The following is an 18,584-nucleotide window of genomic DNA, read 5'->3' as shown; positions in this document are numbered from 1 at the left end:
ATTTTATATTTATGTGCTATGAGTTCTCATGTACCTCTAATGATAATGATGTTAAGGAGAAGTATGGCATTGATACATAGAAACTAGGAGCAGGAGGAGTCATTCAGTTCATCGACTTGTTACACATTCAACATTGATCATTTATTTCAGTACCATACTCCATACTCCACGATCTCATCATACTCCTTGAATCTTTTCATTTCTAGAAATCTGTCCATGTCTTTCTTAAGTATATTCAGTGACTTAGCTTCCATAGCCTTCTATAGTAGAAAATTCCACAGGTCTACCAACTTCAATGTGAATAAATATCTCTTCGCCTCATTCTAAAATGCCCTGCCACATATTCTGAGAATATGGTGCTTTGTTCTGCAAACCTGGACAGGGGAAACATCATTCTAGTATCCAGTCTGTCCAGCACCATCATAATTTTATACATTTCATTGAGATCCCCTCTCATTCTTCTAAAACCCAGTGAATACATATATTTGAGATGGGGTGTTGCCATAAATCTTCCTTTTTCTTCCCTTTTAGTGGGAGAGGATGAAGGACTGGTGAGTCTCAAAAAGAAGAGCATTTTAAATGTTCTAATTGTAAATGTTGTAATTGACTTCACATGATAGCAATAGGAACAAGTTATATTGGATGGTTAGCCAATATCGGTAAGATTATCAGTAAGACCATGCCTGCTGAGCTTCGCCAACAATTGCTGTTTTTGGTTCTGATCTCCAGCATCTGCAGTTGTTTTATTAAAATACTTAAAGGAATGGATACTGGAAGGTTGGTGGTGACGGGGTTTGGTCGGGGCGGGGGGATGGCTTGCGGGGAGTGTGGATTTGGCACAATTTCAATCCTGTAGATGATACAAAAACTAAAGTACTTGTATCATGAGGAGGATAGTGCAGAACTTAATAAGAACATAGACCAGTTTGTGGAATTGGCAGACAAGTGGTAGATGAAATTCAATTTTGAAGCACAGTCATAGTTATAGAGTCATAGATTAATAGAACACAGAAACAGACCCTTTGGTCAAATACGTCCTCACTAACCAGACATCCCAATCTGACCTAGTCTCATTTGCCAGCATGTGGCCCATATCTCTCTAAACCCTTCCTACTCATATACCATCCAGATGTCTTTTAAATGTTGTAATTGTAAATGTTGTAATTGACAATGTTGTAATTGACTTCACATTACAATGTAATCCATTGCATGATAGCAATAAGAACAAGTTATATCAGATGGTTAGCCAAATCAGTAAGATTATAAGAGCCAGAGATGACATGTCTGACCTCATTGAAATCTAGAGCTAGATTCATTGATTGACTGTTTGAAAACATCAGGGTGGATGGAACTTAATGCAGGGTCCAACATTAATCCTTTTACAACTATTAACTCACACAACCGTGTCCATCATATGCGATGACAGCAGCATGTTAACTGATCTCCACTAAATTCCAATGATTATTCAGGAGACTCCCTGATGGATGGACAGTGCCTCCCTTGTGCATGTACTCTGTCTGAAACGCTCAACCTCCTCGAGTACCACTTGCCTGCTGTTGCCTATTGGCCAGCCAGCCCAGACACTGGCACCCATGTGAGGATGATTCATTCAGTCCTTGGACACTTCAGTCCAAAACTATTCAAGGTTGTATTTTAAGGTTATCTGCAGTTTCCCTCACAAAAGTTCAGCTGGACTCCCACTAACCATGCTGTAATCACTTGGGTCGTACAAAAGCACTAGGCCATGCAACAATGCAAGAATGAGACAGATTAAGGAAATGTTCAAGGGTGATTAGTTGCCTATTGCAAGCAATATGGAATGATTTTAATTAGAAATATAATTTGGATCATTTCTGTTGTTGTGACATGTTGTTGAATACTTATAATTCAAGGTGAGAGGAGTTCATTTTCTTGACCCTGCGCAACCAATGAGATCTTGCATTGTCTTCATGCTTTGTGACTACTTATCTTGGGGTGACATTTATTCTTACATTTTGTCAAATGATCCTTTCAATTGCAGTGACAGATGGAATATAAGGTGTGGGACTGTTTGGTGAATGAGGAATTGGGGTTCAGTTAACTGGCATTGTACTTACATCAGTGATTCCTTCACAGTCTGGCCAGGAGGGGCTGCTTATGTTACTTCCTTCTTTTGTGTTCATCGTTTTGGTCCTTTTCCTTAGACTCTTCACAACTGGTGGTATGAGCTGCCACAGGATGATGGGCAAGCTGTGGAGTAAACAAAAGACCACAATGGATCTTGGTGCTCTCTTTGGAGATTGATTCCAGATTGATTCTGGCAGTGGAAGTGGTATTTGAATATTTCAGTGATCTATTCTCTTACATTTTATAATGTTGTATGTCTTTAATTCTAAGTAAGCCGTATCTGTATGGTCGTGGACAGGTCATGCCATACTGTAGTTCACTTTGTTTCTGCAATGGTAATTCAATTGTAGGTGGCACGGCTAACTACTGCAGAACGGAGGACACGCAATCAGCCATTTAACCTACATGACTCTGTGCATCTGGTCACATACAACTCTATATTGAGGAGTGGAATGCCTTTCAGTTCTGTTAAAGGATAGAGTTGATATGTGTCACTTGCAAAGTGATGTGCGTGCTGTTACAGCTGGTAAAGTCCTGAAGATATTACAAATTTCAAAACCATAAGAAAGAAACATGAAAGTGGAGGCTTTGGTTACGGAAGCTGTGTCTGAGAGTCATTGCTCTAAATCCGGCTTATGTTGTGTCTCATATACTCATGCGAGGTTGTCAACACGCAATCCAAATGGAAAATGACTGTAATCACATGCAGAATAGGCACAGTCAGTGTTTCCTTTTCTGTCTGACCACATGGACTCTTCCCGTAAGCAATGAAAGACCCTTTGAGGTGTAATTGCATTAATTAGCCACTTTCACAGTACAAGTTGAAGTCATCTGTAATCATGACATCATGCTGGTGAAATGCATACAAAATCCAACAATGTGAGGATCAAACACTGGTCACAAGCGAATATGATCATGTAATTAGTCATTGCAGATGAAGATAATCATCTTCATGAAGCAGAATTAATCACAAGACCTTAAAAGTGTCACATGCAGACCACACAGCACGAAGATAATGCAAGATCTCATATGTTGAACAGGGGCAAGAAAATTAATTCCTCTCATGTTGAACTTTAAGTATTCAAAAATATGTCTATTTTGGATGACATGGAGGGGTAAGCTCCTGGTCTCAGCACTCATAAACCTCTTATAATCTCCTACTGAGGCATCGTAACATGGGTTGCATTCATCAGAATAGAGTTTCCGTGTAAAAGTTTTATGTAAAGGATTACCATTGGCCTGCTTGTCAGAATCTTCCATGGCCTGCTGTGTGGAGGAGTTTGTGCATGATGGAATGCTGATTGCTCACATTATGAAGGACCTGTTCTGTTTCTGATATCCCCCACACAGGTTCAATTAAAGCATGGCTGATGAATCCAAATGCAGCAGGGATTACCATCACTGTTGCTGCAGTGCGATGAAGGCACAGAGACACGGGAGAGGAACAAACGTGTTAACAAGCACAGTATCAGCAACAACATTCAGCAGATTCTGAACAGCCTCCACATGAAGACGCAGCTGGATGTGCCCTCAGGATGCACAAGAGCTACATGTGGCACAGAGTCTGTTTCTATTGATGCCATTTCCTCCAGATAAATGAGATATAGTGTTGTCCCAGACTGGGGATGTCCCTGTCATAGGAGCAGGCCAACTGCTGTAGAGGGAGCTGCAACGTTTTTCGAGTGGGTGGTCATTCTCTCCCTGTGGCAGACAAGGTCAGAAATCACATGACACCAGGTTATGGTCCAACAGATTTATTTGAAAACACAAGCTTTCAGACCCACACTCCTCTTTCAGGAGTTAGTCCACCCTAGTCAAACACCGGCACCTCCACATTGTGGCCACCAAGGTAACAACCACATTAAACTTTCGTTGCCTGTTTCCAAGGAGCTAATCTGGACCATGTGTAAGACTTCTCAATCCCCAACCTACAAATCCAAGATGGCAGCTGCGGAATAGGCAGCCTCTGGCCTCCTGTGCACTGGCTTGTCCTCCTCATCCGCTTTTTCTTTTCTTTTCCTTTCTTCCCCTTTTTCTTTACTCAGTTTTTTGTAGATTTCGCTTAAACGTATCTTCTAAAGAGAGTTCTTCGGTAGGAAAGCTGCTTCGATGGGATCCGGCACAGCGATGGAATCTTCAGAGGCAGCGTGGCTAAAGAGGCCGTCGGTCTTTGAAGCCCAGACTGGCACTTTGGGATGGCGGCACAGCGTGGGCTGGTGAAGCCCAGAACAGGACTTCAGCGGCACAGTCGGAAAAGTTGGACTCTTGTTTTAAGTGATCTTTCTTTATGTTTTATTTCATTTTAAGTTAATGTGCATGGCGCTGATTCATGGCAACAGTATAAACTTTTCACTGTATTTTATGTCGAATACATGTGACAATAAATGATTCCATCAATCAATCAGTCAAATGTATTGAGGCTACAGCCAATGAATTGTGTCAGACCACAGCTCGTCACCTCATTTCTGCATGATGAGGTCAGTGTTGTAGCCCAAGCAATAGGCCTTGCCAACTTATTTGGTGCCCCCATGCACAGGGTGCTACGGACATGTCACATTGAGAGGCACATTTCATAATGCAGCTGACACTATAATTAGAAAAGTGTCCTATTCCATCAATGTGCCTGTCAATACCACATTGTAAAGGTCTGTGCCAGGTATCATGGGAACTGCTAAGATGCTTATATCCTTAAAAACTCTCATATTCCTGGTTCATTTCAAGGGCGTTGCAAATGACAGCTGCTGGGAAATGAAGCTTTCTTCAGTGAGATGTCAGATGACTCCAATACTCAATCCCCTGACTGAGGGAGACCGTAGTGCAATACAACGTATTCTTCAATCACGACCATCGTAGGGCAGAAGATAAGCCTCCTGAAGTTGAGGTCCTAATGTTTGGTTGTATCTTACAGAACATTCTGGACAGAGTGCGCCACATAACTCCAACATGCTCTGCTCTGCACAACTGGAGTAGGCAAAGATGGGCAGTGACAAATTCCAGAGTGGTGGGAGAGTGGCAGCAGTCTCCTGATGAGGAAGATGAGGACATTGACCAGGAAGGGCATCACTTTCTGTATAACAGAGCGCAGAAGAATTGGCGCAACAAACCAGGCAGAAATTAATTAACACCCGGTTCCAATCGGGGTGAACTGGGCACAGTGATCATTCATTGTCTGAATTTGTTGGTGCTTAGGGACAAGCAGTCTTTATCAGCTGCTAGTGGCAAATGCAGTTCTGTCTATTTTGTTTTTTTCTGTTCACTTTGCTACTGCTGAATGAAAGTAAATGTCCTGAAGCCTTTGAATGCTTTCCTCTAGATGACAGTCCTGTAATGAACAATGAGGAGATGTTGGGCTACACTGGGCATCGAGGAAACAGTAGTACTCACTTAACCGGGTTTATAAGGTGGGATGAAGCTAAGAAAGGGGAAGATATGTGGCTTCAATTCTGAGGAAGGGTCACCGAACCCGAGCTCTGATTTTTTCTCCACAGATGCTGCCAGACCTGCTGAGCTTTTCCAGCAACTTCTGTATTTTTTTAAATACCCAAGTAAGTTTAAATGATTTCTATTTCGTTGCTTCATTGCAAGTGATAATCTGTTCTGAATCTGTCCAGGAATCCATGACTCCAGCAGTGAGGAAAATTTTATAGCACCGAGTGCCATATTCTGTACCTAAATGTCCAGCAGACTTTAGCAGGAAAATTGTACTGGAGAAATCGATGGGGCTGAAGGTGGATGAATCCCCAACCTGATGGTCTACATCCTAGAGTATTCAAGGAGGTGGCACAGAGATAGTCAATGCTTATCTTCCAAAATTCTATCAATTCATGAATGATTCCTGCAGATTTTTTTTATCAAATTCAGAAGGGAGCAAGAGAGAAAACAGGGAACCACAGATACATTAGCCTACATCTTTAGTCGAGAAATTGCCACAATCCATTATAAAAGATGGGACAAACAGATATCTGGATGATAATGATCTATTGGACATAGTGTGGATTTGTGATGAGGAAATAGATTTTTATGAACTTGCTGGAGATTTTTGAAGACGTTACTAACAAAGTTGGTTGAAGTAGGGCTGATTGATATAGCATACTTAGAATTTCAGAAGACTTTTAATAAAGTACCCTTATAGGTAGCTGGTTTGAAAGTGTAAGGCATAAGGGATAGAAGGTAAGTTATTCGCATGGATTAATGATTAACTATCAAAGAGAAAACAGAGAACAGGAATGAAAGTGTGGTGAGGGTGGGGGGATGGTTTGCGGGGAGTGTGGATTTGGCACAATTTCAGTCCTGTAGATGATACAAAAAATTAAAGTACTTGTACCATGAGGAGAATAGTGCCGAACTTAATAAGGACATAGACCAGTTTGTGGAATGGGCAGGCAAGTAGTAGATGAAATTCAATTTTGAAGCATAGTCATAGTTATAGAGTCATAGAGTAATAGAGCACAGAAGCAGACCCTTTCGTCCAATACGTCCGCACCGACCAGACATCCCAATCTGATCTAGTCTCATTTGCCAGCATGTGGCCCATATCTCTCTAAACGCTTCCTACTCATATACCATCTAAATGCCTTTTAAATGTTGTGATTGCACCAGCCTCCACCACCTCCTTTTGCAGCTCATTCCATACATACACCACCCTCTGCATGAACACTTCTCAGGTCCTTTTTAAATCTTCCAATCTTTAAGTCTTCCCTTAAACCTATGCCGTCTATTTTTGCACTCCCCCACCCTACGAAAAAGACATTTGCTATTCACCCTGTCCATGCCCCTCACGAGTTTATAAACGTCTATAAGGTCACCCCTCAGTCTCCGATGCTTCGGGGAAAAAAGCCTCAGCCTATTCAGTCTCTGCCTATAAATTAAACTATCCAGCAACATACTTGCAGCATGAAGTCATTCATTCCCTGAGGAAGATAAGACAAACATCAGGCCCCATGGCAACACGGACAGTCCAAATATTAGCACCTGCATGATCATGTGATCATTCAAAGCAAGGGACCACAGAGATGCCAAATCAGCTGTACTATGACAAGCAATGACAATTTCTGGACTGATCACTGCCTTATTCAATATATAATCTCTGTTAGGTTTGTCCACAAAAATTGAAGTGAATGTCAGAAATGTTCTAAGAAAATTAAAACTGATATTTTCAAAGATCCTCCTCCAAGGCAGGCTTTCTCAGTTAGCAACTGAGTGCCGCTCACCTTTCGACCCGAAGTCACCAGAAATTGGAGTTATGCCGATTGTGCCTACTGAACAGGAAAGTTCATCATAGCAATAATCTGAAAATGGGTTCATGACCTTTCAACCAGGAAACATCATGACTGATTTGACAAAACCATCCAAAACAAAATGCAACTAGTTGAGTGTATGTGCAAAGCTTTTGCATGTTGCACTCTGGCTGAGTGTTGTTATCTCTTATTTCACGCTTTAAGAAGAGAGGATACTGCAATGCTTTCCATGTTCGTTTTAATAATTGCATGTAGATCATTGGCCAAGAAACCAATGACCTCTTGAAACTTAAATAACCTTCATGTTAGTAAAGGTTGCTATCACCAGACATAGTATTGAGGTCATGCTTTTGAGAAATATTATTACATCTTCACTAAACAATGTACATGTGCTATAGGTCTGTAAATATTTTTAATCTTGTGCATAATGTTATGACCCTCTGATATAGTACTCTGGACATCAACTCTCATTGTAGACAAAAAAAACTGCAGATGCTGTAATTCAAGGTAGACAAACAGAAGGCTGGAATAACACAGCAAGCCAGGCAGCATCTGGAGAAAAGGAGAAGTCAGTGTTTCGGGTATTGCCCTTCTTCAGAATTGAAGAAGGGTACTACCCAAAATGTTGACTGCTCCTTTCCTCCAGATGTTGCCTAGCTTGCTGTGTTGTTCCAGCCTCCCACTTGTCTACCAGCAATTCTCATTACCCCTGGCTCATCACAAATGTGAAAATTTGGTTGAAACACTCGATTTCCCAATTCTATATAACCAATTCAGGATAAAAGATTAAGTACTGGTTTGTACACATAACAAGAAAATAGCCATTTATTGAGAATAAATTGTCACTAACCAATAACAAATAGGATGTTTGAATTGCACATTTATAATTTTATAAATTAAACTCTATCCCTTCTTAAATTACTCCCTTTACATACAGAAGACACATAAACTAGACATATTAAAGGGGGAAAAGGAAAAGAAATTCAGAGGAACACAACACCAATCCTGATGATAGAATTCAAGGATTTGTGTTCTTTTAATTCTTTTCATTCTTTGATGCTGACATAAGGTCTTTGCAAATCAATATTCAGTCTTTCATTCAGTGTTTCATTGGGATTAAGGGTTCATCCTTTCAAAGTCTCTGATGATGTTTTAGTCCTCCTTCTACAAGAGATTTTCAGACAGACCTGCTTACAGAAAAAAATCCATTGAAATCAAGCTACCTAGCAAACTGCAGACTTTCTGGTACATCCCCACAAATGAGAGAGGTAAAGAGGTTTATTAATATTTTTACTTCACAGGTGGGATGTTTCTGTTGCATTGCCCCAAAAATACCATGGTCACTTGGTCACCAGCCAAACAAGATATTGTCGTCCCTTAGCTCGAAATCCATCTGTTCCATTCTGAGTGCCTTTGCTCTCACTGATTCAGCAAAACACAACATTGGGTATAAAACTCACAACATGCTCTCATAATCATGATTGTTAAAATAGTAAGCATAATTTTACACAGTCTTCTCGGTTTAAAAGCAATATCTTTTCTCATTTTGTTTAGTAAAATCTCCACAATACATTTGTCAATTCTATGTTTACAGTATATAGAACAACATTGAATTATGTAGAATTTTGCAGCACCGAAACAAGCCATTCCTATCCTAGTCATTATGCTCCATCCCAACCTCCTCTCTCCTTATTTCAGCTCACTCTACCAGCATTTATTCTATTTCTTCCTCCCTTGTTTACATAGTTTCCTCTTGAGTGCATCTATGCATATTACGACTCGACAATTAATCCAGGAACTCAGCTAACATTCTAGGGAACCTGGGTTCAAATCCCAACACAGCAGATTATGAAATTCGAATTCAATATAAATATCTGGAGTTAAGAATCTGATGATGACCATGAGACCATTGTCAACTGTTGGAAAAACTCATCTGGCTCATTAATGCCTTTTAGGAAAGGAAATCTGCCATCCTCACCTGGTGTGCCTGACATATGATCCCAGTCCCACAGCAAGGTGGCTGACTCTCAGTTGCCCCCTGAAATTGCCTAGCAAGCCACTCAGTTGCATCAATTGCTAAAAGGTCTCAACAAAGAAATGAAATCATACGGATCACCTCGCATCAACCAAGGCACTGGAAGAGATAATGGTAAAACCACCCCTGTCAACCCTTAAAAGTCATCCTGACTAATATCTGGGCCTAGTGTCAGAATTGGGAGAAATGCCTGACATAATCATATTTGAGGAATCATACCTTACAATGTGCCAGCCATCACCATTTTGGGATATATCCTGTCTCACAGCCTGGACAAAATACAGAGATAGTACTCAACCTTAATGATGGAAGAGCCCAATAAATCAGTGCAAAAGATTAGACTGAAGCATTCACAAGAATCATCAGCCAGGAGTGCCGAGTGGATGATCCAACTCGGCCTCCTCAAGTGGTTCCCAGCATCACAGATACCAGTCTTCAGCCAATTCAATTCACTCCACACAATGTGAAGAAATAGTCAGAGGTCTTGGATACTTCAAAGACTACGGGCCCTGATAACATTCCGGCAATAGCACTGAAGACTTGTGCTCTGGAACTATCTGCTCCCCTGTCCAAACTGTTCCAGTATAGTTACAAAACTGGCATCTACCTGGCAATGTGGGAACTTGCCCACATATATCCTGCACATAAAAAGCAGCCAATTATCGTTCCATCCATCTATGCTTGATCATCAGAGAAGTGATGGAAAGTGTCACTAACAGTGCTTTCAAGTAGCACCTGCTCAGCAATAACTTGCTCACTGACGTCCAGTTTGTGTTCCACCAGGCTCATTCAGCTGCTGACTTCATTACAGTCTTGGTTCAAACATGGACAAAACAGCTGAAATGACAGAGGTGAGGTGAGAGTGACAGCCCTTGACATCAAGGCTGCATTCGATTGAGTGTGGCATCACAGAGCCCTAGCAAAACTGGAATCAATGGGAATCAGGGCACTTTCTCCTATGCTTGGTGTCATAACTTGCACATAGGAAAACGGTTGTGGTTGTTGGAGCTTAGTCATCTCAGCCCCAGGACATCTCTGCAGGAATTCCTCAGGGTAGTTTCCTAGACCCAACCATCTTCAGTTGCTTCATCAATGACCTTCCCTCTATCATAAGTTCAGAAGTGGCATGTTTGTTGATGATTGCACAATGTTCAACATCATTCACAGTTCCTCAGATACTGAAGCAGTCCATGTTCAAATGCAGCAAGATATGGACAATATACAGTCTTTGGCTGACAAGTAACAAATAATTTGTGCCACACAAATTTAAGGCAATGACCATCTCCAAAAAGAGATAATCTAACCACTGCCCCTTGAATATGCAACTGCAGACTTGAGTTATTGCCAGGCGCAAGTGATATGAGATGGGTTTCGTAGGAAGTTTTTTATTTGTTGACAGGCCTGACTACAGAATTATACTGCAAATTAGTGCCACTATTCATTTAAAAATGCTGTGCATTATCAAATAAATTCAGGCATGGCAATATGATAGCAACTTCTTCTGTCTGCCAGAAGACTGTAGGTCTTAAATTAACTATTATGTCTCCCACATTAAAATAGGGACTGCACTTCAAAAGTACTTAATTAGCTGTAAATTGTTTTATGACATTCTGTGATCTTGAAAGGTTCTATATTTAAGTGCAACTTTTCACTTTGTAACAAAAAGTGCCTGACTTCACCTGGCAAAGGAGCAACACTTTGAAAGCTTGTGATTTCAAATAAACCTGTTGGACTATAATCTGTTGTTGAGTAACTTCTGACTTTGTCCACCCCAGTCCAACACTAGTATCCCCGCATCATAAAAAAGTACTAGCAATCACGCAAATGCAATCTTCCAGTTATCTTCATTGGCAATTTTCCACTCTGTGCCAAGTGTCATGAACTTATACACCAATTTAATATGAATCAGTTTATAATTTAGTTCCGCATTGGAATTTTTTTTTTAATGTCCTTGTTTGCTAGGTTGCTGATATCAGGACTGACACTTCTAGTTTTACTGTATTCATGGTGAGATGGGGCATGTCACTGAGCTCACCAAGCATACTTCACTATTCAATGAGATCATGGCTGATCTCAAATGTTACTCTATTTATCCTTCTTTATTCTAGATTCCTTCATACTCTTATCTAAAAGGTATAAGCAATGTTGAAAGTTCTTTTTTTCTCAAATCTGCTATCATTGTTGCAGAATTTCTTTTGCTCTTTTTCAGTTTTACTCCTCCTTTTCCTCCTTTATCTTCATGTTGTAGCCTGACATTAGTCCTGTTGGTCAGCTTCTATTTGTCTGACTTTATTTTATCTCCACCATCTGCAAAACCTTCATTGTGTGTATTGATTGTATTACCAAAGTGATGGTCAAGGCTGCTGGGCAACAAATAATTTGTTAAGATCAGGCAAAATAACAGGAAGACTCTGCAGGAATGATGGTCTTAAAAACATCACAAAAAAAGTATGGAATTGTTATAAGGAGCTCTGGGGAGAGCTAACTGCAATGTTGAGAGATAAGTGAAGGGAGATCTTTGACAGATGGAAGTGAATTATGGAAACAGGGTGTTAATAGCTTGAGAGGGAATAAACACTTACATTTGTTTCAAGGGTGTGGTTGTAGTGGTTGGTGGAGAATGAAGTGAAATAGAAAGTTGCAATAGGATCCAAAGGGTCTTTCAGTTTCTTAAATATAAAGCTGCTATGAAATCATTCATATGCACTATGATCATATCAGGGATGTAGCAGAAGTAAAACTTACAAATATTGGAAGCTTGTTATTAATAGGCACTTTTAGTTGTTAATAGAGATCTTGAGTATTGCTAGAAATGGAAACATGTATTCAAAGCTTCAAATCCTGCATTCATTAAAACAAGCATAAAGGTTCTCCTCCTTGATGGGTGTAACATGAAAAACTTTAGCAGTATATCTATTTTCAACATTCTTGAAGTTATTCGTTAGATTCTGACTCATCTTCAGTTTGTACAAGCAAATCTTTTATTCTCAATCAGCTGATTGATCTGTGTTGAGCAGCTTTCACTGCCTTAGGGATGTTGAGGCCAAGGAAAGTGTACAGGTTCAAGAGTGGAAGTGTTGGCTATAAATCATGTGCACATTATCAGTACTCCTATCTTTTTTTGTTGTAGAGTTGCTTGTAGCAGATCTTCAATCATGAGAATTATACCACCTGGACATTATCATTTCATCTCTGCAGGCTATAACTTATGTTTCTTCAGGCATGGTATTTGATTAGATAAGACAGTGAAATTCAATCTTATACCAAGCTTAAAACTGATGGGATATCCACAAACTTAAATAGGTTCTGTCAGGCTCGTGTCAGTAAGATGATCACTTTTTCCTCAGAATGCATTGGTTTTCTTCAGTAATGCTGGTGATTTTGCTGCATTAAGATCACTTATTTATGAGGAGGCATCTTTCTTCACTGTAGCTTTGTCCTATTTCATAGATGCTTTACTCTGTTGTCATAGTTGCCCATTGTTTGCGCTTGTGAGGTTTCTTTTTCTCTCTGCAAATCATCATACCCACTGTTTGTCCTACATTTCTGTTGGCTTTTTACATGAATCATGAGAACTTGTACTTTACAAAGTGGATATATTCTGTTGCTCTCTCATGGTAAAGTTCTCATTCTCCTTTTAGGATTGTCTGTAACACTTCCTGAATTCTGCTTCCAGCATATCTGAATAGCTGTCTCCAACTTAATAGAATCATAGAATCCCGACAGTGTAGAAAGAGGCCATTCTGCCCATTGACCTTGCACTGAGCCTTCAAAGGTACCTGTTCTCTATGGCAGCTAAACTCATTGTGAACCTCACATTTTCCCTTTTTTGTAACTTTTTGCATTCTTTGCTTGTGTTTTTTGTGCCATTAACTTAAAGTTCGTCCCCTGGTCTAATAGAAAGTTTTAGCTTTATTGAGAGAAACGATACGTTAATTTCCTAAACAGCAACAGTCTGACAGATCCTTCCTTCCCAATGTAATCTATGACTTCCAGCTGCGACTAGTTAGAAGGTCTTTCTAACACCCCCACTGTGTGATTCTCCTGTGGTGCAGTAATAGCTTCCCTCCCCCTAAACTGAAAGATGCAGGTTCAAATCCTACCTGCTCCTGGTGTGTAATGACACCTCTGAGCTATTCGATTAGGAAAATAGGTTAAATTTTTAAAAAAATACCCACACTGTGCGGGGACCCATCTTGTGCCACATCAGTAGCGTCTGTACTCCTGAACCAGGACTGGGTTCAAGTCCCATCTGCTCCAGAGGTGTGTAATAATATCTCTGAACAGATTGATTAAAGAACAAAGACCGTCCCTGGATCTGCAGAAGTGCTTTTCCCAGGCGGGGACTAGCATATGTATGCCGCAAGTAGTGGCTCTGTTTTGGTGTTCAACAATAAATAACGTTCCTTTCCAGTCAGGCTTCCTGAGTTGTTACATTGGTGACAAGAATGATATAGAAGAAGATTGTCGACAAATAGTTATTGTACTGATCGCTTGTGGGACCCCAACTTTCAACATTAAACCCTGGAGTCAAAATCTTCGGACAAACTGATAGATATGGTAGCGGACCATTAAGATCCCAACCCAACTATTATATGACAGCGTTACAGGTTTAATATTGCCAATAAACTTCCTGGGGAACCAGTTACTGAATTTTTGACTAGACTGTAGAAATTGATGGAAACTGTGAGTATGGATCCACACTTCAGGAAGTATTAAGAAATCCCTTAGTATGTGGAATTAATAATATTGCGACCCAAAGAAAGCTACTGGCTCAACCAGATCTGGACCCAAGAAAGCTATAGAACTGGCCCTTTCCCACAAAAAAATGCAGAAAAAGCAACTGGGGAGATTCAGGAGTCCAGAGACGGTCCCATCCTCAACCTTGGGTGACCCAAAAAAAATCCACACTGTGTAGGGGAGCCACTTGGTGGAGGATTGGAAGCATTGGCGGGGAGACACTGATTCAAGTCCCACATGCTCCAGAGGTGTGTAATAACATCTGAACAGGTTGATTAGAAAAAAAAAGGTTAAATTAAAAAAAAGGAAACACACTGTATATTCTTTGTCAGGTCTGAAGTAAAGACTTCAGCTAGGATTACTGTTTTTCCCTCGTTAATGTTTCCATGAGTTCCTGCTGATTTTTGTTCGTTCATTGGATGAGGGTTGTTTAAATAAAAACAAAGTACTGCCGATGCTGAAGTCTGAAATAAAAACAGAAAACGCTAGAGAAACTCAGCAGGTCTAGCAGCATCTGTGTAAAAAAGAAACAGTTATTATTTCAAGTCTAATATGACTCAGGTTTGAGACTTAATTCTGAAGAACAGTCAGATTGGGTTTGAAACATTAACCCCATCTCTTCCTATCTCTCTCTCACTGCCTTGCCAGACCAGTTGAGTTTCTCCAGCATTTTCAGTTTTTATTTTTGCTGACTTTGTTGCTCATCTGCTTACAGCTGCTGACTTTCTGTATGAATAGTTCTTGAAGATGCAAAGTACTCATGGCTGGAAATTTGCTTCATATCCTGGAAATTTCTTCTACTTGGTCCATTATGTTATTTTTCACGTTTGTATTTTGTGATGTTAAGAAATGATGCCCACTGCTGATCACCATGGGCATTTTGGGCATAGAAACATGCTACCAGCAATCCTCTTATCTTGATTGGATCCTTGGGCCTATTTGAATAAGAGTAATAAAGAATCACTGAGTTTTAATAGCATAACAGCAATTAGGTACAAATTACGTTAGGTGGTTAAACGTTAGTACTGAGTCACAAGACCCCTAAATACAGGTCTGCGCTCCATTAGATCTTTAAATGTTCTGCATTATCCCCACCCGAGCCAGTATGACATCAACTGATTGGATGGAGCTATGTGCACCTTCCAAATTCAATTTTCAGAAACTCATATGTTGTACGAGGCTAGCTTTTTCTGAGGTTGGTACAGCATACAGTGGTGGAGAGAGAATAAAATTGGAAAACATGTCAGCTATTCTGTTTTCTTTTTATTCATTTGTGGGATGTGAGAAATGCTGGCTGAGCCAGTATCTATTACACATCCCTAATAGCCATTGAGAAGATGGTGGTGAGTTGCCTTTTTGAACCACAGCAGTATATTTGGTGTAGGTACATACACAATGCTGTTTGGGAGGCAGTGCTAGAATTTTGGCCAAGTGAAAGAACAGTGACATTTTTCCAAATCAGGATGACAAGTAGCTTGAAGGGGCTCTGGCAGGTGCCATCTGCTGCCTTAGTCTTTCTGTATGGCAGTGATCATGGGTTTGAAAGGTGCTGTCTAAAGAACCCTGGTGAATTTCGGCATTGCACCTTGTAGATGGTATACCCTGCTGCTGTTGACCACCTGCTCCTGCCTGTGCTCATTGCACTTATAACAGTAGTGGGGTATATGTTGAGTGGTCTGCCCACACATGGGCCAACTGAAGACATTAATGAAACCTGGTGGTCTGAAGCAGGGGTAAAAAGTGGTGCCTCTTTCTCAGGACAGTGACCATCAAAAACCCACTAAGGTATTCCACACTTGGTGTTTTCTCTACCCTTCCATGTCCACCTGAGCCCTAAACCTTTCATTTAGGTCTGTCAGCTTGGCACTCCTGAGACCCCAGACTGAGCTACCTTCAAGCTCTACTGCAGCCGGCTCCCCACTGGAACTTGCTGCAGTCCCAGCACTGGATATTGCTTCTGATAGTGCTGCAGGGACCAAAGAGATGTCACCATTTGACTAGCCATTGGAGTTGACCATTGACTGGAGATAGGAAATTCTTCCCAGTGAAGTTGGGAAGGTAGCCTTAGGCCAAAAAAGGCCTGGTGGCCATCAAATGGCTTGAGAGAAAGTGCTCAAGCAGAGGTAGGTTCACTCCAAATTTTCACACTGGTGGACGAAAAATCCAGCCCAATATTTAGCTCAAATAGTTTAATGCTGAGTCACTATTTGTGTATTAAACATCTAGCCAGTTGTGATTACAAAGAGACATGTCAAGAGTTGTAAATTATCACAAATTGCTGGAGAACTTGGCCATCAAAGATGGTAGATTGGTGTCAACCTGTTCATGACTCACCAAACAAGGTTAAGGATAATAATTATGGATAAAAGGGTCCTTTTAATGACAACATTTATATTCTTGGAATGTAGCTTCATGTTTTAGAAATTTTCTAGATTCTAGATACCTGCATCAAGTAACAAGAATGCTCAATGCCCAGCCTTGATTGTTTTACTATTGAACGGCCTCTTGCTTATCAAAATCACATTTACTTTTTAACTCATTCATTAAAAACTAAATGTATTAAAATTAATTCCTATTTTCATAGATTTTATTATTTTGATTGAACTTTAACTTATTATTTAACATATACAAATACTTCCTCATTGTTACAGAACTTAAATATAGAGTTCTGCAGAACATATCTGACCATGTGAATACAGGTTTGTTTTATTTTAATTTATTTGTAAGCTGCCAGTCTACTATGCTTCATTTACACATCAAATCTACTTCACAAGATAATGCATTAACAAAACATGAATATATGATAAATGTATGTAGACACAGTGATAACAACTTTGTAGCTTGAGAACACAAGTTTCAGATATTAGCAATATAAACTGCTTTTATTAGACTGCTGCTTATTGTTTTTGGGAACTTCAGGGTAAATTTTACTCTTGGTGAGACTTATTTTTAACATTACCAAGTTTGTATAAAATAAGCGAACCACACCGAGATACATAACTAGCTTCACATCTTTTTTGTATAGACTTAAAATCAAGTAAACTCATGGGCCAAACATTTATGTTATATTGTAATTCATATTATACTCTAAAGGGATAAAAAGCATAATTCATAATACAGACCAATGCCTCTCTTTATCTGGTACCATTAACCACTAACGATGGCTCTGAAATCATTTTCAGGCTTTTTTTAGTTACTAGATGTGAAGGGAGTTTTGTGTTGTTCAGGAATTCTTTTTGTGCATAACAATTAAATCTGATTCATTCGTACCACAAGGAATAAATAACCATGCACATACCTAGAAATATGAGGCGAGTGTCTGTTCCACACCAACACAGCCAACACACCGAAAGTGAAGATGATAGTTTACATTTAAAATATAAGAAATTTCAAGGAGTTATGCGAAAGATTGTTCAGAGGGAACCTTCTCCAATTGTAGAAGGCTAAAATGAAAGTAAAATGCTGCATGTGTGCAAGTGTCTGTGCTCTCCCGTAGTAACCTATTAAGACATGTGACTGCTGACAGGACGCTGCCACCAAATACAATGGATGTTATGAAAACATTTGAGCACCTTTTTTTTCTGGGTGTGAAGTTCATGATTGTACCCCATGCTGTTGAAGCAACTAGCATTAAAAATGATCTTCAGTGCCTCAAAATCCTTGTTAATAATATGACCATAGTGATTGCAACAACATCAGCCATGTGGACCTCATAGAATATGAGTCCCCTGATTGGGGCTGTTAACCCAGTCCAATTAGGGAGCCCTGGCTGACAGATAAAAACAGAAGTGTCAGTGGTTTTGTTCACTCTGAGAGCTGGCTCAGAGGGAGCTGGATCAGTGTCAAGGACTCTCCACATGTAAATTAAGGGTGACTTGGGGATGGTATACCAGCCTCTGTGGAGTTATTTCAATAATGACTAGAGTGTTTTGTTTATTTTACATGGGATGAGAGAATTGCTGATAAGGCCATAGTGTATCATTATTTCTTAACTGTCTTTGAATTGAATGGCTTGCGCGGCCTTTCCAAAGTCAACCACATTTTTGTCGTTTTGAAGTCACACGTAGGCCAGACGAGGTAAGAGTGGCAGGTTCCCTCCCTAACAGAAATTTCTGAATCAGATCATTAGTATTAGACGAACATTTTAACCCCAGACCTTTATTGCCTGCTATGATGGGATTCAAAGCCATGTCCCCAGAATACTGTGCTGGGATTCGAGATTTCTGGTCCAGTGACATTATTACTATATCACCATCTGCTGCCTGACTTTCTACGTGAGGGTACAATCAAGATTCAATACCAATTTAATGGAAGTACTTTGCAATTCAAACCCAGTAGGAATAAAGTTTGGTTTGCTTTTTATTAGCATTGTTAGCCTATGGTACAATGTTCAGTGATTGGTCTATTTGTACTTTGAAATCCCTTTGATTTTTGTATCATCAAAACATGCGCCTTCTAATTATGAA

The sequence above is a fragment of the Rhincodon typus genome, chromosome 3 (assembly GCF_021869965.1).
Source record: "Rhincodon typus isolate 14 chromosome 3, sRhiTyp1.1, whole genome shotgun sequence".
Lineage (NCBI taxonomy): Eukaryota > Metazoa > Chordata > Chondrichthyes > Orectolobiformes > Rhincodontidae > Rhincodon > Rhincodon typus.
Note: the sequence above shows the minus strand (reverse complement) of the source record.